The sequence below is a fragment of the Vidua chalybeata genome, chromosome 3 (genome assembly GCF_026979565.1).
Source record: "Vidua chalybeata isolate OUT-0048 chromosome 3, bVidCha1 merged haplotype, whole genome shotgun sequence".
Taxonomy (NCBI): Eukaryota; Metazoa; Chordata; class Aves; order Passeriformes; family Viduidae; genus Vidua; species Vidua chalybeata.
Genome location: NC_071532.1, coordinates 65,736,951 through 65,763,350, shown reverse-complemented (window position 1 = coordinate 65,763,350; position 26,400 = coordinate 65,736,951).

Here is a 26,400-nt window from a genome sequence, read left to right as displayed (position 1 = left end):
CAACAATCTCTCTCTTATTTGCAGATTATAAAAGGAACCTGAAATAAATAAGGATCTTCAAACAATAATTTTAAATTAAATACTTAATATGCTGATGTAGTTTACATCAGCATTCACATTTTGAGTTTCACTCTGTGAAAACCAGAGGGAAAACTTTTGGACAGACAGAGTCACACAAGTATTTCTGGGGAGATACACATCTTCCTGCAGGTGCATTTCCTTGTGTTTGGTACTGTGATGCCACATGCCAGCTTCTTTTTCTGGGAACTGCTCTTTTGGGTAGTTGTTTTTCAGGATGCCATTATTCACACAGATTTTTCTTAGGAGATAGCATGTCTTAGTCTCTGGAAACCCACAGGAAAATAGCTGAGTAAAAGCTACGGGGTGAGTACCATCTAAATACACACAGAGTGACATAAATATTTGTATGTTGTTGCCTGGGTGATATTTTTGCAGATATGGAAAGCACTTGGTAAAATAATTATTCTGCAAAAGATGACCACATGAAGTATCAGAGAGAAATGCATTAAATATGAACACTAAAAGATCCTAAATTTCTTTCTTTACCTGACTTTTTTACCTTTCCTGCTTTGTCACTCCCTGCAACAATGGATGGGGAGTAAAATCAGGAAAAAGTAGAACCCATGTGTTGAGATAAGACCAGTTTAAGATTGAAATAAAGATAAAGATAATAATAATAATCATCATCATCATCATCATCATCATTACAATGAAAGGGAGGGGGGGAAAAGAACTGAACCCCAGAACAAGTGATCCGCAATCCAAAGGTTTGCTGATGGTTGGCCTACCCTATTGGACTAAGAAAAACCTTTTCCTCATGCAAACATCCGTTGAACTAGATTTGCATACTGAGCAGAGAGATTCACTTGAAGGGTGATTCAGGTGAATATAATACCATACACTCAATATAATATTGTTCAAATACTCTTTCTATTATCTGCAGAGTCAACTCCTTAAAGCAGATATGTCCCGAATTCTTGTAGGATTGAATATCTACCCTTTACAAATGCTAATAGGATATGAGCCTGTGCAGGTATAAATTAGTGTTCAACTTACATGAGTTTTAACACTCAAAACATTAACACCACCAGAGAAGTGACTTGCAAATTAGTAGAGTACCACTGAAAACAATGGAAAGATGCTGAGGTACATCACACAAAGTTTTGGCCTTGACTGCATGAAAAGATTATTGTTATTGTAATCCACACACAATGGTAATTTGACTCAGCTCTTACGTATGGTATTGTCAATTCCAAAGATCTAGTCTTAGTAAATAAATGTATGATTTTTCTAAATGCTTTTAGAGAAAGAAGACAAAAGTATATGTCTATGAACTCAGGATAGAAGCTGGCTAGAGAGCACACTAGAGAGGGGTACAAAACTCGGTGCTGATCGTGTATTTCAGTAACTTAATGCACTTCTTCTACCAATTTGATTGTTCCAAATGCAACCACTTTTAGCTAAATCTCCAAGATTTAGATCATGAATGCTCAAAACCTGACCAATTTAAGGAATGTTAAATTTGTAAATGGTTGCATTTTATGCTTCTTTAACAGTTTTAAACCTTTCATTTTCAGATAAAAAGATTCTATAATGGGAAAAGAATGCAGAGTAAATGCAAATCCAGTAACCCAATTTTTTTATGAGTAACAATTTCTTTTAGTGGTACATTTAGCTAACACTGAATTACAGAGGAGTTCTGACAGAAGTACATATGATGTCTGCAATAATATCAAATTAATCCTTTATGATCAGTGTTATGGTCATGGAAAAAAGATTAATTAATTAAACAAGTCACATAAAATAAAGTGTCTTTTATGCAGCTTTTTAATCCTGGTTGGATATTAATTACTAATTTTGTTGAAATAAGAAGATCCATTTGTTTCCATTCAGCTTCATGCCTTGAACAGGGACTTGAACTACAGTGTTCTTTGATGATGGGGAATACATTGTATGGCGGTCAGTAAAAATGAGCACTTATCAATTATTAGCCACTATTACAGGTAGTGAAACATTCTGCATTCCTCAAAATCAACACCTAATACCCAAATAAAATTAACTGATAATCCAGTCTTTTTATTGGTGTTGCTTGGCTTGTTTTGAGATCTTGGAAAGACTACTTTACTACAGTAACAGCAGTATGATATATCACTTATCTACTTGATCATATCTTGGGGCATGGGGCAACATATTAGAGAGCAGAGGTAATCTCTGAAGAGCTTTGAAACTGGGCATCTCTCTGAGAATGCCTAGAATGTTTTTCCAATTGTTACCTCACAGATATTGGGTAATACAAATCACCAAAATACAGTGAACAATGATAGCAATGTCAGACACTGGCTCAAGTTGTAGATCCACCACAGAGTTAAAGAAAGATCCTGCAGAGCTGCTTCAGAGAGCAAGAAATGTCCATTGATCTAAAAATCACACAGTTCTGTAAAACTCACCGAACATAATAACCTTATGTTTTTAAGAGATAAGGCTAACTAATATGACGTGCAGCCTAAGCAATGTTGATGTTCCTAACTTGTTTCATTAACTTGTTGTGAGTGTTATTACAGAAGGCCAGAGCACAAGTACTGGATTCCATGTCAGTCATGAAGTTATAAGAATGTGATTTTGTATTGGAATGAAGATTGAAAATATTTTTTGCTGTTGCCAGGCCTTTGTTTTGAGTTTGTCTTTCTTCCCCTGTTTAAAAAAGGAATCAAGTTTGAATGAGTAACTTTACATGTCTTCATAGGAGAAAGCTTTCAGAACACAGTTTCTCTTATCACAAGAGTTTTGTGGGTTTTTCAGTGGAAGTAACAGCTTGGGACTTGGCACACCTCCGTCAAAATTGATATTAAGTTTCAAGATATATTTGAGGTTAGATATCCCTAATACAAGAGTTAAGAGCTTTAAACACAGATGTACCTCAGGTCAGTACTCATATCATCAGACATGGAAAGTGTGACAAAAGAGAGTCAAATCTATATCAAATACTTCTGAGTGAAGTTTTAGTAAAACTTGAAGAGCCATTAACGAAATTTTACCAGTGTTTTAGTGAAATGTTTTTTTCAGCTGCATTATGTTACAACACTGATTTATTTCAATCAAAAATTAAATATTTTTAGGTGCATCAACCAAATATAATTAATATGTAATATCTGCATTTGACTTTCATGAAAGAGAGTACATAATAACAGTTAATAATGGAAGTGTGTATAAAGTCTAACAGTGAGAAACACATAATTAGTAGATCCCTATAATAGAGATGCAGTCTTTGATAAATACATTTTATTGTTTTAATGAAGTTATGATATTCTACTCTTTATGCTAGCCTGAAATAGCTTTACTTTTTCTGTTACCACACTTCTCATGACACACAAGTGCCTAAGGATTCCCCTTGTGATAAAATATTCTTATCAATGACAATGAACATAAAAACAGCTCTGTAAAGTACAATAATATATTTCTAGCGTAGCCAAACAATCTATTCTAATAAATTGTTTTGCATTTAAACCTGTATTATATGAATTAGAATGGTGAGTATCATTCTAGACTTTCTTAAGCCCATCTAATTAAACAGCTTTGGTGGGAGAAAAATTATATTTACTTGGTTACTTCCTCCAGTGGATGTTTCTTGGACAGCTCTATTACTTTAGAAGTCCAGGAATACTGAAATCCCCCAAAGGGGATGTTGTCCATTACTGTGTCCTTCCTTGGAAGAAGAGTAACTTCATTTATAGCTTAAACTCAGTTTTCCAAAACATGATAGTTTATAAAATTATAGTATGGGCTATAACATTTGTTGTTGATTCATGCTCAGCCTGAGACAGAAATTCTGCTGCCTTCCAGGGGAAAATTATGTTTCCTTGAATAAGAAGGAATATGACGACTGTAAAGGCAGGCACTAGTAGTTTGATATAAAAAAAAAATGAATTGTTTGCTATTATCTGAATATTCTGCAGATCATGCAGCAGAGGACTATTCTTAATATTCAGTTTAATATTCTGTGGTGTCTTCATACAGAGCAGTAACATTACCATCCCATTTCCTGCACTATGTGCACAAACAGTAAATACTGGATTACATGCTGGTCTCATCTATACCAGTGTCATTCCAGAATAACAGTTAAAATCAGTAAAGCAATTTCCCTGGAATTAATCAGGTTGAATCCAGGCATTTGTGAGGGCAGAGAATTTAGCTCTACCATGGCCTTTATCCACATCCTTTCAGCTCCAGAGTCTTGTTACTGGTTATGTACATGGAAAGGGGACATATAAGTAAAATATGAACATAGAATTAAGCCTTAAATTAGCTTGAAGAGTGGCTAAGGTTTCATTACCTTTAACATCTTCACAGACCCAAAAGTTTTTCGGAAGCTATCAGTGCTTTTTGTATGCCTGCTGCTGTGTGAGAAATAATGTGGTATGGAAATGTTCAAGTTTCTTTCAATCATCTTGTCTTCTTTACAGACAGAGAAATTGAGGGTCTAAGATACACATCAGACAACTTCTAAAATGAATGTGGATCTCATCCTAAGATTTAAACTAAAATATGAATGTTTGAAAGAACTAAGGCTGACTATAGGAATTTTCCTAAGTTTTACAAGCAGAAAAGAATTCATCCAGTGCAAGTGTTAAGAAATCTCTTCAGATGCTCCAGGGTATCAGAGACATGTCAACAGTCAAAGTGCTGACAGATAGGACCTGGGACATATGAAAGACTAATGCTGCTGTAAAGGATCAGCTGAGACAGAAGGAAAATATCCCAGAGTATCTAAACTGCTATTAATTGCCCATATGTAGGCAACTGAAACCCTACCTCTGTTAAACAAATTTTAGATATTTGATAATTCTAAGCAGAGACAATTTTGGTTTGATTTTTGATGTGGTAATGTTTGAGGTTTTGGCTTTACTGAAATCACCTTATTTCTGTGACAAGATAATATTCTTGGTAATTACTTCTAAGGCATAAAAGGTGATATTAGAATGTTAAAGGCTACATTTCACTTTGCATATTAGACTCAAAGCTATTTGAGAAATTTCCGGTTATTTAAAATATCACACTTTCTTTGTTTTCAAATTTTGCAGAGTAGCTTTATAAATATGAGCTCACTGACAGCTTGGACAGAAATCTCCTAGGAATGATCCAGACATCTTAGTTTCATAAACTATAATATCTTTGGTGATTCTAAAATCCTTCCCCTAGTCTGAATTTAACCTTTTGGATTTGAGCACTTTTGGATTTAGATCTCTTCTAGACTATGAAGCAAAATTACTCTCTCTCCTTAGCCTATTCAAACAATTGTGGTTTACAATGTTTTCACCTTTAAGTATGAATTTGAATAATGCATGATATAATATTACAGGATGGGCAATTTAAATTGAGTTAGCACTGCATACCATCATATTTTGAATCTCTTGACATGTGTATGCTTGATTACTCAGACTCAATGTTACATTAATGTTTCTTTATTTCTATTTAATATTAGAGAGTATGTCCTCCAAATCCTGTAATGGTGTCTTTATAGCCAAAGTAAAGCTGGCAAATATTGGACAGTGTATTAGTACAAATATAAATAAATCAATTGAAATTGTGTACTGGCCAAATTCCAGATGTTGAGAGTAACTATCAGAGCAGTAGGTATATCTCTGCATACTCAAATAACTTCTTTGGGTTGAAAGTTTGGTGTAGAAAGCTTAGATGGAGAAAAAAATTGTATTTATTATGATCAAGGGAAATTAGCATTAAGAAGCAGCTCAATCTAAATATTTCTTATTTCTCCACACATGTATATGAGGCACATGCTTCTTTATACTCAAAAAACTGATTTCTTGAAACCTCTTGGGGAAAACTGAGAACATTCTTTGTAGCTCTGTAAGCCTTTATAGTTTAGGGGCTATTTCAAGAATCTTTCACAACTTTTCAGTGTTGCAAATAAGTATAGATTTTCTTTAAACTTCTCTCTGTTTTTGCATTTGGTATAGTCTCTCTTTGCAGTGAGGAACTGTGATGCAAAACCTCCTCTAAAGAATGAAGGAAATAATAAAGAAATAGATGGGTTTTGCTAGCCACAAATGCAGAAAAATAGGTAGCTGAACACATTCTAATTGTCATCTTGTAAATTGAATCTATCAGCTAAAGGAGTTAGGTCTTTTCTCCCTGGAGAAGGATCATCACAGGCCCTCCCCAAGGCCACACACTGACCTGCAAGGACCAGACACAGGAGTGTAAATCAGTCTGGATTCCATAAATCCATCATCTTCCTCCTGATTTACATCCAGGTCGCCAGGAGGATTTACTCCCAGTACCTGCCTTGAGTGTCCCACCCTCAGAGGAGCACAGGGGAAGAAAAAGACAGGCTCTTTCAATATTGTTCTTGCCCTAAATCTCCTTTTTTTCCCTTCTTCTTTGGATGCAAATGGAGATTGATGAGGCCAGGCCAGCAACTCCTCACCTCTGAAGGTCATTTCTCTGTAGGGAGGGGTGGGCACATCACAGTTTACCAACACTTAAAGATAGCTGCAAAGAGAATGGACGCTCTCTTTTCATGAAGAGCCACATGGAGAAGACAAGAAGCAAAAGGTACAAGTTCCACTGGGAGAGTTTCACTTAGCTATAAGAAAGAATTTTTTTTACAACAGGAATAATCATTCACTTGAACAGCCTATGCAGGGACATGATGGTGTCCCTACCTGCTAGGAGCTTTCAAGATACAACTGAACAATGTGTTAGATGACTTCATCTGACTCCTGTTCCCATGAAAGATGGGACAGAGTGAACTCTTGAGATCCCTTCACACTCAGGCTGTTCCATGATTCTGTGAATAGATATATTCAGAAGGCATTTTGGAACAAGAGAAATTAACTTTGATGTGAAAACTAGTAGGTACACAGTTACAAAGTCCTGTGGATAAGAAGATTGTGTCTTGAGAGATTAAAATGTATTGGTTTACCTAGCCTAGAAAGGGGCCTAAATGAGATATAACTGATATTTTTAAATGGAGAGTAAATACCGGAGGAGCAATACTTATGCAAACAGATAACTGTGGTGCAAAAGCAAATAAATATAGACAACACTAGATACATTTAAGCTAAAAGCTTTAAGAAGGTTTTTAGCTGTAGAATGAATGATGTTCTTTATGTTCCAACAGCAACCAGAAAAGTAGATACATTTACAGGTTAACAGTAACAGCAGTAAAGGGAAATTAAGGGTAGAGTGAGTATAGCTATTTTTAGAGATCAGGTAAATGCAGGTGTTATAACTTGATCCTCGTAAATATGTAAGTAAATAAGACAACCAAACCATCAAAATTCCAACATAAAATTTGATTTGCCTCCTTCTTCCATCTTACAATTTCTGGGAAAAAGCAATTTCCAGGAAGCATCATGTTCTTGGCACTTGTTACTTTTAGTCCCTGAAGATCATCATGAGGCAGAACTTGGTGCCAGGTTGGCTTGTCCCACAGTAAAGGGATGCATTTCCATTCTTGTTGCAGCACTGCAGCATGACCATTTATTTTCTGGTTGGAGAAATGAATTGTGTGCCTGTAAACATCCCAAGGGCTAGAACTTCACAGAGACATCTGGGGAGTGGAGTGGTGTAGCCCAGGATATATGATGGAGCTACTGTGGAGAGGAAGTCTGGGAAGAGCTGACACTTCTTTCCTCAGGAATTGCCCTGATCTGCTCCTCCACCAGCACAAAACTTGTTCTTTAATAAGAGCTGGTGACATCATGTTATTACAGCCTGGTGTAACCTTGCAAGTGTCTTTGTACCCTGGAGTCAAGAAAAGAAAAAGCCTTCAAGCATAGACAGGTCTCGGTGCCAGAAAAATTCATTAAAGCAGCTCTCAGGATACCATGAAGTTCCCATTTTAAAATGCCAAAAAAACAACGCAGGCAGTTTGAATGTTAACCTGCAGATAAAAGATGCTTTCTTTATATTCCCAATGATGCAAGTTTTGACCTTCCACTCATCATTCCATATTTGCAGATAGTGGAGAATAGAGCCTCCAGGGCTAGGAGAGTGAGAGAATAGGGGCATTCAAGGGAAAGCACATCTTTCATTGTGTGTGACAGGCAAAGAAAATGCTCCCTTTTTCTGAAGTTACATTTCAATAGATCACAGTCTTTGTTTATCAAATACAATATTTTGTGTTTCTATTACAAACTTGAGTTTTGGCTTCCTTTCTGCAGAAATGACAACTCTGAATATTATCAGGTAAAAAAGAAGGTGATTTTAATCTAAATTCTGTCTGCACAAAGCTCTTTTCATTACAAGCCCAGAAGCCAAGCACAACATATCTACAACATTTGATTAGGATCCATTGAGTATTAAGTATAAACTTACACACATAAGTTTCTTCCTGCAGTGCTGCTGGTAGGATATTGAATGCTGTTTTCTCCCTTTGTCTCTTTTCACAAAGACTCTTCTGTCTCTCTGTTATCCTCTGCTGAAAAGTAAGGTTTTTTTCATGTAGAAAACCTAAATCTGGCATAAGGAACTCTGCTGAACCAACTTGCTCCAATACATTAGCAAGAAAAAGCCACTGGGAGAGGAATGGTATAGAGGTAATCTAGAGAATTAGGAGTCACACAGTTAACATTTAAAGATTTTGCAAATGGAAAACTAGCAGAAGTCTGAGTAAGGTGGTTAAGATTATTGTAATGTTCACAAAGATGAGCAGAAAATATGAGCATTGAAAAATGTGAATTCTGAATTACTAGGAAACTCTATTTGTATTTTATAATACTTTTTATTATTTCACATTTCAGAAAGAAAATGTCAAATTATATTGCCAATTAATAAGAATTGAAATTGCCTTCTTATCTTAGGGAAACTTAAAATATAGAAAGACATATTACAAGTAGGTATTTTAGTAGTTAGAGGTCGTGGCAGCTGGAGAAATTGTTTTGGTATTCATCAGCTCATTTTAGATCTAATTCCTCTGTGCCTGTGGAAGCAGTGGGACATACTGCAGCATGATAAAATAGCAGATATTTTTCATTAATAGTTAAGGACCTACTATATAATTTCTGTAGTACACTGAGCCACCAACATATGTGCAATAGGCAGCTTTAACAGAAGTGAAATTAGGCTACCTAGTTTTTACCATATGCATATATGTACATGCCATATGCACATTTAAAGTCCATTTGCATAGGGTCTATTTCAGGTTTCTGACTTCAATTTTGCTGTCATAAATTAAGATTTAGTCATTAATAATATCCATGCTAAACAACCTTTCCTTACTGTCAGTCAATATGAGTGAGAAGTGACAAGTACATACAAGTAGCCATTGCTTGTGCAAATTTTAGATTCAAATTGCAGAGGACTGAATTCTGGACACAAAAAATGCAGAAAAAGAGGACTTTTTATACATAATACTAGTAAGAGAAGCTTGGGGGTTATTTTTACAGGACAAGGAGTAATGTTTTCATGCCAAAAGAAGACAGGTAATGTCTACTAGATGTAACGAAGAAATTTTTTACAGTGAGGTAAAACAGAGCCACAAGCTGCCCAGAGAGATGCTGGGTGCCCCAACCCTGGAAACATTCAAGGACAGGTTGGACATGTCTCTGAGCAAGCTGTTCTATTTGAAGGTGTTCCTGCTTATTGCATGGGCATGGGTCCAAATTACTTTTAAAGGTCCCTTCCAGCCCAAACCCTTCTATGATTCTATGATTAGTCCTTGTTCCAGCTTTATTTATTTATAAATTCATAAGATGCAATATTTTGGAAAAAAAAAACCCACAGTTTTGTGTGAATTTGGCATCATAGGCATCATAGGCATTAGCAGTGTTTGCATTTTACATGATAATAGTAGTTTAAAGATTTGTAAATTATTCAGTAAATTTTCTTATCTCTTGATTTGGTTTTGTTGTTTTTTTTAAATGAGACAAATAGCAGCTTTAGTTAGAGGTGTTATTATAGTTTGCCAAAATGCTATCTAATATTTATTTGTAAAGGTTAAATGAACTTTCACAAAATGCTTAGTCAGAGAAGTCTTGTAAAAAGTAATTTTCAGAGCTCATGTTTAAGAAAACACTAATTTCCATCACAACACCTAGGGTAAACTAGCTTCATTCTCTTACTGGTACTTTTAAAAATCTTCTCTGGATGTGGAATAAAACAATGGAGAATAAAATTAAAGGTTCTATGAGCTTCCCCAAGTTTCTGTTGCAATTAAAATAGTCATTAAAGCAGTCATCTGTCTCTACCTGATTAAAGCAGCTGCTTCTGCACTCTAGGTGATATTTGAATGGTAAACACCTGTAAACAAATCTTTCAGGTGCAGACATCAATTCAGGGCAGTTACAGAGCTGCCCATTTTTAAGCTAACAGGGCTTAAGTGGTCCTATATATGTCTACAAAAGCACATCTTAAGTCCCCAGCCATAAAGTCACTTGCATTTGCAAGGATGAAGTGCAGACAAGATTCGGCTGCATGGCTCAGCACGTGGACTTGATGTTCCTTGCAAACTTGTCCTTCTTTTTCTGATCCAGCATGGAAAACAGTCTTCCAAGGACTCTTTATACATGGTGATATTTCTCTATGCAAAAGTATTTGATATATTGACTCATTATAAATTTGACCCTTACAACTTAACTGCCTGATCAAGGCTGTGATGTCTATGTCCATATGACAAAATTCCACAAGGCTAGGTGGATGTATTTTTCTCCAGGCTTGGCAGGAATGTGCAACATAAGAGCAACTCTACTTGATGAGAAATCAATTCAATACCTGTAAACCTCCTCACTCAACTGGTCAAAGACAAGCCAAAAACCCACTAACCCACCCTCCCAAAAAAATCCACTCAACCAACAAGTAAAATAAAGCTTTTAGTCTGGTCTACAATTTATAAATATTTTTTATTCCTGTGGTGCCCTTAAAAACTTTTCTAACCATTCCTGTGGCTGTAGATACACTAGAAATCTCCTAGGTTAATTAAGCTAAGTTCTTATCAGAAAGTACAGTAATGGCCAGCTAGCCAAAATACTAATCTCCCTGTGCAGCTTAAGCTTTGTATCTGAAATCAATCATATTTGCAAGCCGTCTGCAATGTTATACATACTGCAGCCTAGTGTTAAATACCCTCCTATATCTAGCTTTTGAATTTGAATCCCAGGACTCACTCTGTCATGTTCAGTAGAATTTCACCCTGCAAAGAGTCCCACAGATTTCCACAGAATATCTGCCTTTGGTAGTTATAAGATCATTCACAACAAAAGTATTACAGTATGTTTCATGTTAACCATATGGCCTGTTCATTGCATTCTTAAAGACTGTGTAATTTGTTATTGCTCCATCAAAGAGGAATTGAACATAGATTTCATGTAAAGAGAGGGCAGTCAATCTAATGTTAATACTTGTGCTCAAACTCTTTACCTTGTATTAACACTATCTTGCTCCTTTTCACTTTATTGTTTCAGAAACAACTGTGTCCCTAGATGTAGAATTGTAAGGCTATTCCTATTTTCACAGTAGGATTTAGCTTCTTCAGAGTAAGAAAAAGGCTATTGGACCTGATTGGTTGTGGAAAATGGTGAATTATGTTTTATGTATTTCATTTTGCTTTCCATTTTGTCAGCAAAACAAAAACAACAAAAAAAAAAGGCAATGAAATCTGTTCTAGTTTGCTTTAATTTCCTTTCTAAATAGTTATGTTAATAGGACAAATCTCCACTCCGAAAAGTGGAAAAATCCCAGAGGTACATTTTGGATTCTACATGGAATCAAAAAACTGCAAGGACTGTAAGCATTGCTTCTGAAGCTCCCGTGTGGAGAGAAATCATGGGGCTTGCTGAATCTCATAGCAAAACCTGCTGTCTCAGCAACAATTACTGTAGATGTGCTTACAAACTGACACCGGTGATAATGTCAGCATGCAGCTGGGATGTTAAATGGAACCTGCTGCTCCACACCAGCTTATTCAAGCAGATTCATGGGCAGGGAAAAAGCAGGCAGAGAGGCAGAGAAGATGCCAGTGTGGTGTGTGTGTGTGTGTGTGTGTGTGTTACAGATATATGAAAATGCAATTATGCATTTCAAAATGAAATGTATAAAAAGATGAAGACAGTGAAAGAATACCAACTGCCACTCAGCAGGGGATTCAGGGCATCAGGAAAGCAGCATGATGCCAGCAGGTGAACAGGGCAGCAGGAGCCTGGTAACTGGCAGCCAACATGTGGCTGGGCCAGCAGGCAGCAAACACCTGGAAGTTTCTTTGTGAACCAGCCAGCAGGAGCCTGGTACAGAGCAGAGAGCAGGTGGATGGGGTGGCAGCCAGGCTGGATACCTGGCAGCTGCTCAGGGTCAGCTTGTCCGAGAGCTCACTATACAGAGCCATAAAAAGGGCTGTTTGCTTTTTTTCTCTGTCGCCTTATGATTGTTCACATATTTTAATGGGAAAGATGAAATACAGCTTCTCCAAAGTGCATTTAGTGGGAAAGGGAGAGTCTGTGTCATTGCTTAAAAATTTTTTAAGCATTTTCAAAGAGCTTTCTCAGTTTCAGCATCTCTTGAGCAACACTGTAATGAAATTCCTTTACATTGGTCAGTATTTGAACAGTTCTGGCTTTAAGTACCATGATACATATTTAGATCTCCAAGCAAAGTTAACACATTAACCAGTATAAAACTAGCCACCACAACAATAACATTGCAAACCTTTTCTAGTGAGCACTACAGCTATGAGATCATTTTTCTAATCTCCAGAGGGAAAAATAGAGATTATGGAAGAGTAATGATGGCACTCATTACAGCTCTGCATTCTTTAAGGCAGTACACTGACTCTCACTACCTAGAAACTGGCTTTGTGTGTCCATCCTGTCCCTGATGAGCCCTGCAGAGCATGGCAGCCAGAGAATAACAGGTGCTATTGCTGCAATGTCAACCACCTGGTTGTGGAGGGGACTAACTAGAACCAGAGTGCAAATCAAAGAGCTTTTAAAACTTGAGGTTGCACAGCTCATTAAGCTCTTTTAATGAAAATTATATTTTTTCTATGCATTTTACAGATGTCAGTCTTTCCCCAAAGAATTAACCATAGAGCTGACCTATTCAATTAAAAAATCTTTCACCAATTTGAGTCATCTGGGATAAAACTCAATATACATGAAATTAAATCAGAATCCTTCCTTTGAAGAGAACACACAAAACCTCTATACTGATCAGAATGTGGATTTGTATTTTTTCTCTTTCTTTCTCTTTGCTGATACATCACTCTCCGCAGATTGTATTTACAGCAGGAGGGAAACCTCTTCACTCCCTGGCAATGACATGCTGCAAGGTATAGTACCTTCCTTGGGTGTATAAGCAGATGGATATCATGTAGGAAGAAAGAGGTGGCATTACCTCTGACCATAACATTGATAGAATCACATGGCTAAACCAACTGTTTGCATTTTAAATAGAGGTTTTGTGAAGAAATAATTTTTAAAAAATGTGTCTATAATCTAGACCAGTGCTTTAGTGGAAATATATCAAGTCTTAAGAGGAAGACCAAAATTTTTGATGAGAGCAAATCACAGCAAAAACATCAAACCAGCTGAAAGAAAAGTGCTAACAGTTACATTACTAGTGGCATTTGTTCCAGAAAAAAAAACTCTGGAAATGTTAAAATAATGCATTTCTGTCAGAGTTATGTTGCTTAAACACCTAAACAAAAATTGTTTGATCAATGGATGGCCCATTATCAGAAGACTAAAATATACAACTTGGAGGAACATGTGAAATACTTGAAGAAGCAATCTGCAGGTAAAGGGCTATAATATATATTCATAAAGGGCAAGAGTTAAAACTGTGCAAGCAACCTCAGCTGTTAATTTCTTGACTGCAGTGCTTACCTTTGCAACCTCTGCATTTTCTTCATTAAGTCATCCTAAGTAATTGATCATTTTTATAGTGTTCAGAGGTTCAGATACCATGGAAACAGGCTGAAACTAGGGGAGTGGTTGTAGTATTAGAATAATTAGCAGAGAGTTGTGGAACAAAGTTGCTGCTCAATGATTATCCTTCCCAGTTCATCCTCAGACGGTGACTTGGCATTATTTGTGCTGTGATTTTTGTCTGTATTCTTATGCAAATCTATACATGTTCATATTTGCCAGTATCCCTGCATATTTTTTCCCATGCAGTATAATATGTACTTTCAGAAAACATGTTCTGTGATGCAAATGTACTGTACTACTTACTGAAATCACATTGCCAATGAACTGTTTCTCATTAGAGTGGTTTGCTTTGTTCCAGTGAAAATCCAATAATTATGTACACTAGTTTATCAACACAGTTCCTCCTTTTTGATATTATGGCTATTTGCATAAGATGGTCTGATGTTCCAGATCTACAGCTCAACCTCATGATATATTTTTAATAAGATACCTTCCTTGCTATGAAATTCTCTGTGAAACTGAGAATCAATATTTGTTAGAACTTTTGGAAGAGGATGAATGAGAGTTTCAGTGTGAACTGGCAGGAGTTTTTTGTCCTGGAAGTCCACAGGATTTAGTTCAAACAACAAAATCATTTAAATCAACTGTATTTGTTCCAGGAACAATATACGAACGCTGTGTGGTGCAGTAATGTTCAAGGTGCATTGCATAAATCATAAACTTAGAGAATCATTTAGGTTGGAAAAGACCTTTAAGACCTTCAAGTCGAGCCATTAACCCAGCACTGCCAAGACCACCACAAAACCATGTCCCTAAGACCCACATCAACCTGTCTTTTAAATACCTCCAGGAAGGTATCAACCACTTGCTTGGGCAGCCTGCTCCAGTGCTTCTGATGCAGAAAACACCATTTTATTTATTTTTTGAAGTGGCAAGGGTATTAGAATTTCTTCTTAGAACCAGAGAGATAAGAAAATACCTAAAATTATAATTTTCACATTCTAAGAATCCTGTAATATTACAGATCTGAAAGCTATAACAATGCTACACAAGTTTATCTGAAAGTAGTTCTACAGCTGAAGTTTCTAATTGAATTTTTACTGTAAGGTGGCAGGTGTTATTTTGATTTATTTTGATTTTGTCCAGAGTGTTTTTGTCAAGTGGGTAAAGACAAATTTTTTGCAGTAATGAGCACTTCTAACAATAGAGACTTGTTTTCCAATGGAATCTTTTACGCTTCATCCATCTTGCACTACAAAGTATGTTCTTTCTGAGACTATTCCACAAAAGTTTATCTGAATAAATTTATCTAACCCTAAAACCTCCTCTTAGCTTGTCATGTAATGAAAAGAGTGACAATTTTGGCAAATTGAAGTGAGTTGTGCATTATAGGAATTTGGGGAAGAAACTTTGGCTTATTTTCTTTTCTTCTAACATAAAACTCAGCAAACTGCAATTTATTTAAAGAAAATAAGAAAGGGGGATACTTTTTTCTCAGACATTCTCATACACACATGTATATGTGACACACACCTTCCATGATAGACAGACATTCTGCTTTTATTTATGACATCCCAGTCAGTTTAGCCAAAATGAAACAAAACCGAACAAAACCAAACAACACAAACAGCTAAATAATAGCCAGTGTGCATTTATCATGTGCATTCAGAATGTAACATGGCATCTCTGCTGAATGAAAGATTTCCTTCTTTATCCATGGGATATATTCCAGGAAACATGGTGTAAGCCAAAGGCCAGCTGGATAATACTGAGTTTACTTGAAAATTCAGGGCAAATATCTAAGTAGTTATTTGTTTTGTGGAAAAAGAGGTGTTTGAGAGTTTTTGGTAGGTTTACTTTGTCTTGTTAAAAAAAAAAAAAAAAAAAAAAAAAAAAAAAAAAAAAAAAAAAAAAAAAAAAAAAAAACCAAAAAAACCAGAACACTTCAGCACCCAGAATTATCTCTGAAATACAAATCAAAATTCCTTTACTTATGTAAAAAAAAAAATATGCCATAGTTGGCCACATCCACACGAAAGCATTGTGAATACAAAGCTAATATATTTGAAAGCATCAGGAAGATTTTGAGCAATCCTTATTAGCATTTAAGCTCAGCTCATAGTAATACACATTAGCAGTGTTTTCAAACAGGATGAGGCTCCATTTGGAGATGAAAACCATAATTTTAAGGTATTCTAGGTATCATAATGAAAGTTTTTTCTTAACACTGAATATTCATGATGCATCATAAAACTAATGATAAACATAAAAACTGATGAGAACGTTTGAGTAATCTGTTCTTATTTGTTTGGAAGAGCTGTAATAATTGCCTGGTTTGTAAATTAAACATCTGCTATGGGAATAAACAAAAACATAACTGAGCATATTCAAATAAATTGAATTCACCTTAGTTCCATAAATTTTATTATATGGACTCATCAATTTTATTATACCTGAATGATGCAATGCTACAGAAGTCAGTACGTAATTTTCTCTTAGATACCCTATTTGTAACAATAAATGTTTTCTAATAAACTATGGCTCTTATTAAAGGTTTTGGTTTGTCTGTTTCTTTTTTTTCTCTAAAAGAAAGTTGATTAAATGGATGACTTAAGTAAATTTGGCTACTATGTTTGTTTATTGCTAAATTGTTGCCCAGGTCCAACAGAACGTTAAAAATAGTTTCTAGTTGCATACCAGCCCATTTCAGAAATGCCACAATTTTTTTTACATATACATAAGAAATTCACTTTGTATTTAAAGTAGCCCTGTTTTACTACCTGCCAAGTTTCAAACAGTGAAAGATTTGGATAAAAGACAAACACAAAGACTTTTAAAAAAAGACAGAGACTAAGAGTTTTTTCTCCTTTCTTTTAAGTAAAAAAGAAAATAAACTCTCCTGGACCAATACATTTTTCAACATTAATGTGTTAAAAGTACTATAGAATAAGTGGTTACTTTTGGATTGCAACCATCGTTATTCAGTACATGAGCGCCAGAAGAAGAAGACTTGCTTCCTTGATTCTTAATCTTATTGCCAATTCCAGCGCAGAAAGTCATTATGGTTTCCTGTTGCATAACTCTACTGATCAGATATGGTATCCTGCTACCGTGTTAGGACTGAAGAACAAAAGTTCCTAGCATTCCTATGGAAACACTGTAAATGCTTATGATGAGAGCAAATAGCTTATGATGTCTGGATTTTTACTCTCTATAAGATTATTGAACTTCATAAATATGAGCTTAAGAATCTCAAAACCCTTCTGTTCTTCTGCTTCAGAAAGGTTTTCCCACCTTGCTTAATACTGTGCTTGAGTGCCTTGCTCCTTTGATGTAATGTAATTTTGGAGCTTTGCTACTTCAGCTTTTGCTTCCAAGAGAGAAAATTTTTTAACAAATTTGATTTACAACAAGGAGATCCCAAAATTCATCAAAATTGCCTTCAGAAAGGAGGACTTGGAACATAGCACAAAAATTGCCAGTACAGACTGAAATCTGAAAAGAAGCTCCCCTCAAGAAATGAGTTGGAATTGTCAACATTCCAGGTAATCTCAATCAGGGGCCCCATATCCTGGAGGCAAGCATATTAATTTGCTAAAGACAGCTCAGTCTTTCCTCCTGTCGAGTCATTTGGTCTTGCAGGAACAAGTGGGCGATACAGGTGGACCTCTGCCCAGCACCCCATGCTGTAAAATGCTCTGAAACTGTGTCATGATGTTCAGGGGGGCATTCAACGTTCACAGGAGTAGCAATAAAAATTATGCTGCTTAGGAATTTATGAAAAATTGCCATTGGTTTTAGAAGCCAAAGTGCATTCTCTATTCCTTGTATTTTGTTAATGAACATTAATTGTGTGTCATATGAAATAGGTATCTGAGCCTACTGATTCCAAATTAGTTGCAATGTAAGAAATAAAACAGCTGGTATAGCTTTTCACTTACATCAGGAGTTTGTCAGGCTTTTTGTGAAAATTTAGGAAAGAGGCAAAACTCTGGCAAAATAATCATTCCTTATGAAGCCTGAAAATTATTCAAAACACTGTTGTACATCAGAAATTTCATAAAGATGCAGTTACCTCTTAATGTTAAAAGTCTCTTTGTCAAGTGTGAACCATAAATGTCAGAAATTCAAATCACTATGTTCCTTTTGAAGAGTTTTAATCAATAGCTTACAGGTGATCAGTACTCCTTTATATCTGCACTTCAGAAGCCAAGTTCTCTCCATAAGCAGTATATAAAACCTTGTACTGTGATTTTACAGATGCATTTAAACATTAAGTGAGCTTTGGGAATAAAGGGAGGAGTGGACTGGCAAGATAAATCTGTGTAACACTTAGTCACTCATGAATAGACACCTGTACCTGACTTAAGGCACTTGACTCCTACTCACAGAGGGTAAGGAGACATAAATTACCAGTTAGAGGCTTGGACAGTAAGGTATGCAGTTATCCAAAGCATAGTAATGTCGTAGATATTGAAAAAAGATCAGAGCTTGTTTGAAAACATAAAAGTCAGTCCTAAGTCATTCAGAGAGACAAAGTGATCATATTACATTATCATCCTAGACCTTTACATTGCTCTGGGGTTTTAGGTTTAATAGCCACCATTACCATCAGGGAGGGAATATTTCTTGTTTTCATTCCACTATCCAGAATAGCTATTTCTTAATAGCATAGCCTGAGACAGTAACTGCAAAAATTAGAAATAAATTATTCTCATCTTTTCTGGGAGAGGCAAAAATCCACTCTGTCTCTCACAACAATTTTTAGACTGAACACACCAAGAAAATAGAGACTTGTTTATTGACTTGAAGTATAGAAATGTAATGTATAATTTTCTAATGAAATCTGGCACACACAAAGTAAGGACAAACCAAAGGTTAATGTGAACTCTGGAACAGGTTTCTAGTGCTATGTACCTATCTCTACATAGTGCCTTACTCCTCACTCTATCCTTACTTCCTGGACTTCTGGTCTTTTGCTTCACACTCTGCATCAAAGTAGTAATCTGCTTCGCTCTCTAGATACGCTCTCAAATGACCTCTGGTGGATGAAATAAGTTTTGATGCATAAAGACATCAATCAAAATAGCCCTCTTTCTCCAGCCTTCCCTAGGTTTTTAACTGGTAAGCCAAAAAAGTATTCTGTTTAATATCCAAACCTTCCCTTCCCTTCTCTCCTACTGAGACTAATTTTTGTGTTCAGAAATTCATACATAGGACTGTGGACTTCATCTTCTACACACCCATTGGCCTAATGCTGCACATTTTTAGGAGGTATTTACTCTCTTCCACAAGATTCAGTACATGCAAAGAAATGCAGGAAGTATTTTTCATACCAACAGCACTGAAAAGCCAAACTTAGTCAGAGCCAGTTACTGTCCTGAGTTTCCAAGGCCCCTCAGAAGACTAAGTCCCGTCTCACTTCAGTCTCATAAAAACTCTCAAAAGCTGTTGGCCACATTTCAGCCACTCCAACAAAGAAAAAGAGAGTATGATTTGATTTGATTGGTATCTGAAGTAAAGATTTCCAGCTCCAGACTGGTAACTCTCTTCCTTGGCCATGCAGCTTTGGAATACCAAGTGAGCCCAGGTGCACCTGTGTGTGCACCCTCAGGTGCACTGCACTGCTGCCGGCTCTGCATTCTTAGGAACCTGAGGCTGCACAGCATGTAAGTATAGGCTTGGATTTTATAATAGCTTGGAAGTAGAATATTATATGCTATAATTCTCTGCAGCTTTTCCACATTGTTGATTGCCTGCTTTGATTTCTCTTGTTATCCTCACAAAAGTAGTGTCCTGAATGCTGATGGTAGAAAACTTGGCACACCCTGAGGCAATAATTCTATGGTAGCAAATATTGGAGACGGTCTGTAATTTGTGATATACAATAATTGCAATAATGGTACAATGCCTGTGGGTAAAGCAGTGAAGGGAACATAATGCAGCTAATAACTATTCATTTGATGGGTTTTTAATTTGTTTTTTTTTTTTCTGAATGTATCCTGTGTGCAATATTTTAACCATTTCACAACATTTTTGTAAAGATAGTTGTTTATAATTATGTATTTACATCATCTGCCACACTCAGCTTCCTAAAAGGCACACATAATTTTCCAAAGTTTTTTCAAACCTCAATTTTTTTTTACGGATTTAAATTTTCTATTTTGAGGCACTTATTCTATGCTGATAAGAGAGAAAGGTTATGTAAATATTCATTTGGCCAAATTAACTCTTTGATATTTTAAAATTAGTTGTTTAAGAACAGTGTGGTTTATTTCTCCATTTCTTTTTTAGAAATACTGATAATTTATGTGAGGAATTCTACAGCCTTTCTCTGTACAATAAAAATATTTCTTATGTACTATTAGAGGGCAGTAGTAGCCCAGAGAATACTAACCAGAGAGGAGGAGAGAGTTTCTTGAAGTGTTTGCTGAAACTTAGCTGCAACTAATAGCTCAGGACAGCTGTAACTCCCTTAGCAGTACAGTGCTCCGGGTACTAAAACAGTTGCCTGACACAGATTGATAATTTATGCCTGTAAACGGCCACTGGGATGTTTCTAGCACATAAATGATGGACAGTAATAACTGAGGATTTGTATCTGGAGCATTACAAGATCTCCACGGTTTGAAGGCTTTCAAGTGCTTTATACATCCCATCAGGGTAAAGTGATGTAAAGTAGGTCAGGTGCTGGGAGGAGGGAAGTGAGATGGGAAATCATCGGTTGTGCAGACATTAGCACATTGTGATCTCATCTGCTGCTGTGAGGCTGTAACACAGACTTGATAAAGTCTGCCAAAAATATTTTTCTTCATGTACCTGTCAGTGACTCTGTCTCTTCCCTACAGTTGTTATGTCTGACTGCAGCATATTCTAAATAATAATATGCCATTTGGGAAAGTGCTAATGCAATTTATATATGAATACTAAGGAGCACATTTTGTAGTTTTCCACCGTGCTGTGATCTCCATGTGCTTTTTTATGATCTCTGAGCTTTGATCTTCTCTGTCCCAAAACAGGAAGCTCAAGCATGCCCAGGAGAGTGACTCCAAGTCTCTAAAAACACACTATCTCTATACAGAAATTCTACTTCTCAACACAGAGGATAAACATCAATAGGCATAATATAGGGGGTTTCCCACACTGTTATTCTCCAGACTTTGGCATTCCCAGCTGCACGGTCACTTGAGTGAATCTACCATCCTCATCATCATTCTTCCCCTTTAAACTCTTTCTTCCCAACAGCTGATAAATGCAGCTTAACAGGGAACTCCTCCACAAAAAATTCTTAAACACACTTTACACATGTTGCTACTTACATTTCCCTATGTATACATATCAGATATAAAAAGAATCTTAATGGAAAAAAAAGTAAATTCAAATTTACCTGACAATTTCAGGCATAGACCTGACTTAAATTTAGGTAGTCTTGCCATTTTAAAATGCATTGCCTTTCCCACAGTGATCCTTTCAGTCTGCTCCATGACGTGTACAGAGAAAGATATTAAGTGTAACAGACAAAAACATCCTTTTACTCCAAATTAGTGTTTTTACTGTTTGCTCCTGACTGAGCAAGATTTCATGTGTTTAATGTGCAGAAGTCAACATGCTGAAGCATGAGGCATCCTGCTACCTAGATATAGTCCTCAGATGAATTAATCCAAAGCACGAAGCTGTGTGAGATGATCAATTAGAAAAGCAAAAACAACTGTGCCAATAATTGTCTGTAGCCGAAATCACCTTTAAATACCATTTATAGCAGTTCCTTTAATACAGGGTATAAAATATCATTGGCTATGCTAGTCTGAGTATCCGACTGTTCTGATAATTTCATTAAAGCCTTAATAATCCTTTAAAATGAGCAATGATTAATCTATTCATTTGTAAGCCTTGTTGCTGAATGCAGTGATAGACATCATGTTCTTTCACTGTTAATGAGTGCCAATTCTTGGGCATTGTGACAAATTTCATTTGTCAGTTCCTGCAATTTTTCAACTCTTTCCATCAGGGAATCCACATTTGGATTAAGCATTTTTGCAAAGGAAATCCCACACAATTTTCCACAACTTCTTAATAAAAATAGCCTGTGTTAATACTTTGTGCTATCAAGGTGTGTGAAAATGACTCAGCATAATGCTTGAATGGAAAAGAGAGATAAGAAAGTTTACAGATTAATTTGGACATTTACCCAATAGCATATGTCTCAACTGTTTAGAAACCTATTACAATTGTTACTGAAACAGAAATAATGGTTTGCTGAAACAGAGAAGGAAATTGCTTGCTAGGGAAGCAAATAAATGTTATTATTTTTGCGTGAATAAATTCTGCAAAGTAGTGAAATTAGGCAAAAGATTTAAAGAAAGAATATTAATTTCCTTCTCACATCTCCTAAAAATTAATATTTAAAGATGTAGTCTCACCTAAAAACAGCTAGTATTGTTTGTGTCTTTTCAGATTTCATTTATACAAAAGAAAAGAAAAGAATCATAGAACAATTTTCTGGAGGAAAAACTCCAGGTCTCTAGCCAGGTCTCCCCATGCCTTGGCTTGACTTCTAGCAATGCTGCTGGCTGCTTAAACTCTTGCAGAGCAATTGCAAGTTGCTGCTTCTCTGAATCATCATCTATTCTTTTAGCTTTCAGAAGTCACTCCAGCCTGGAGAAATGAAGAATCCTGCATGAGAAGGCTGCTGCAGACATACTAATATGTCCACATCAGTCCCTCCCCTCAAAAGTGGAGATAAGGTTCCCAGTGCCTCTTCATCAAAAGCTTCAGTGACTTTGCAAAGCAGAGCAAAAGAGTGACATACCACACATTTGTAGAGCAGAGCAGAAGAGCATTGGACAATGGCTGGACAATACACCAAAAACATGATAGAGAATATCTTAAGCTATACTGCCACTAAGAAGGCCCTTTTGGATCTCACACCCAATGTGTTTCTGGTATCAAAATAAAAAGAAGAAACAGTGAAGTGGGGTAAGTGGTCTTGCATATCCTACTGAACATTTTTGAGCAGCTGGAAGATTTGCAACTCATTGCTAAGGTGTGAAATATCTGGTGCCAAATAACATGTGTACTTCTGGTTCTCATCTTGTCTTGAGTTCATCTCTTGATAATTAGTTGCTCTTCTGATTACTTCTGTAAATTGGGTAGGGTCATAATAATTTCTCAGGCTTGGTGAACTGAGAAGTGTCTCAGTCATAGATGCATAACATGTCATTTCTTTGCCTGGATAGCTCTTTTCATGAAATATTTAATTTCCTCAGAGATCTCTACTCCTGACTGATATTGTTCTTAATATCTCAAAGTTAAGGGAGAAAAGAAATATCTATATAAGTACAGATATTGATCACAGGTATGATTGTGCTAGCCTGACTTTCCTGAGAAGTTAGGTTACAAGTAATGGCAAGATTTCTGAGCTTATGGATTGTTTTTTAACAGTAATGATGGCTAAAATGTCTTTAATTTAAGACTTGCCATATCTCATCTGGGTTGTGCAATGCCCTGACACCTTCATGTTGTTCTCACAAACTACATATAAATAACTGTCCTGAAGCCCTAGGGTTGGTTACTGTGCTTCTACAAGAGTAGGCCCTTGCTACTCTGACTCACAGATATTTGACATGACTTTTTTTGATGCTAGTTAAGCAAGCCTTAACAGTTTTGTGAATCAAGTACTGTATTTACAGTTTTAAAATTTGTAAAATAAAAGATAGGAAAAGTAAAGCCATCATCAAAAATTCTTCTGGTTATATTTGAGTTAGAGTAAACAATTGCTTGTTGCCTGTCCAAGATTACTCAGGACTCAGACCTGAAAAAAATCCTGTATAAGTAGCACCCAGCCTAGTTCTGTCCAAGTAATCACAATACTTTACACACTTTTATTAGTAGGGCTTCCTAAGCTGTATTGCTTTGATGGGGCTGGATTTATGGCATAATTACATGGACAGTTATCCCAGAATAGCTGAGGGGAAGGTAACCTCTGAAAGGGAGTCAATGTTAAACCCTTGTATGTAGAAATGGAATCTTAGCGTCTTAAATTGCCTGAGTTGCAATGGCACACTGTGCCTGACTAAAGCCTCACTCCCTGAGAGCTATAATCCAAAAGGCCCTGATTTACGTACACTGATAGATTAACTGGGTGTGCTGTTCATTTGATAGAGGCAAATATAGAATGGAAAAATAGAAACACAGAATCGTTAAGATTGAAAAAGACTGCCAAGATCAGTAAGTCCAACCTTTAATCGAATACCACCATGTCAATTAAACAATAGCACTAAGAACTACATCCAGTCATTTCTTGAGCACTTCCTGGGATGGTGACTCAGTCATTTCCCTAGGCAGCCCATTCCAATGCTTGACAACCCTTTCAGTTAAGAAAATTTTCCTGATGTCCAACCCAAACCTCCCTGGGCACAGCTTGAGGCCATTTCCTTTTGTCTTCTCACTAATTATATATGGGAAATGAGGTTGATCCCCATGTCTCTACAAACTCTTTTCGGGAAATTGTAGAGAGTGATAAGGTCACCCCTGAGCCTCTTTTCTCCAGAATAGACAGCCCTCAGACACTCCTCATAAGTGGCCCAGAATATCAATGACTACTTCATCCCGGCTGCTCCCAATTCCTGTCTCCCAGCTCAGTGGTTAGTTGCCCTGAGGATAACTGGTCTTTCAGTTAAAGACTGAGGCAAAAGTGACATTAAATACCTCAGCTGTTTCCTCATCCCTGCTGACAATGTTCCCCTCCACATCCAATGAAGGGTGAAGACTTCCTTTATTCCTTCTTTTGTTAACATATTCATAAAACCATTTTTAGTAGTATTTGCAGAGTTTGCCAAATTGCGTTCTAGCTGAGCTTTCACCTTTCTAATCTTCTCTTCACATGACCTAGTAACATTCTTGTACCCATCCTGAGGTTCCTGCCCCTTCTTCCAAAGCTTTTTCTCCCTGAGTTCCAACTAAAGCTTACCATTTATCCAGACTGGTTTTCTTCCCCCACAGCTTGCCTTTTGGTACATAGCCTGGTCCTGCAGATTTCCTTTCCTTTAATACACCTATCAAGTGTGTTTTTGCTTCTTGTTTACACACACACTTGAATGGACATGCTTGAATGGACAACTTTTTTAATTGAAGCCATGTCCAGAAAAGAAGGAAGGATTCTGGAGAGTCTACTGGCATCTCTAGCACTTCTAAAACTCTCACTCCCCTAAAGGTGAAGAATAGTGTGGGATGAAAAAGGAAGCCATGACTACTAGTTTTAGTTTAAAAAATTGTTTCGCAAAAGAACAATTGCAAAATCTAAGTTATCATAAAATAATCCAAAAACTTCTTGTATAACAGGTAGCATAGCACACAAAAACACATAGTAATTGCTACTGCATTGAGTTGCTAACTAAAATAAATTCCCAAAAACAATTTGAAGTTGTCATGACATGAAACTGGTAAAGACAATCGGGCATTTATAAGAATAATTATTTACTTATCTTTGAGTTTCACTGTAAAGACTGCCAAATTTAAGCCACATTATTATCTAGTTAGTCATGCTGACTATTATCTTTCTGTGAGCCTTATTAATTAGAATGACTCACTGAATAAAGTCCTATTCAGTATAAGCAACAAAGCAAAATCTGAGCCTTTTGGAAAACAGTCTTCTATTTCAACAGTTCATAGGAACATCCTCTTTGGGGCTGATATCACCAAGTTCCTGCTGGCCTGCCATATACATATTCTGGTTGTATAAAAAGGGATAAAAATTTGTTTAATTATTTATTCAGTTTAATATCTGTACCTTGGAGAGAGAGAAACTGCAGCTAAAAGATTTTTTAGCATTTCAATAAAGTAAGCACACAAACAACACATGGAACAATAAGAACACTATTGAAAGAAATAAACCAACCAAAATTCAGTAAAAGACAGAAAACTAAGAGTTAATAACTCATGTATGGACTTTTTAAAAGATAATATGGTCACAAAAGAATTGGCTTAAAATAAATAATTGCCTAAAGGCACGTAGTGGGGAAAATCCCTGTTTTAACAAAGCTGGCTTTATTTACAGATTTTGTAAAACAGTATGAATATTCACTGAGCCCTAAAATGCTTCACTTCAGGAAGCTGCTGATTTCTTTTCCTGTTGGCTTCTGAATAAAAACCTGACACTCATAGTGAAATATTTGTTTAAAGCTTCAATTTATTTTCTCCACAGGCTTCCTTGTGCTTATCTATCTCTTATTATTCTTTTGCTGAAGTTACTGTATTATAATAATAAAAAACCCATTAGTTACTTGTGTAGAATTATCTGCCTGTAATCTGTCTCCTCCTGAGTTTCTACATACCTTGGTCTTTATTTCTCTGTGGCACTCACAATAGGATTTTCCTGCAGTACTTCACAGGCTGAAGATACAGAATATTACTATTTTGTTGAACACTATCATACTTCAGCAATGAATAACAAGGTGATCTCTGGCTCTTCAGTGCATGCCAGCTTGAGATTTTTTCC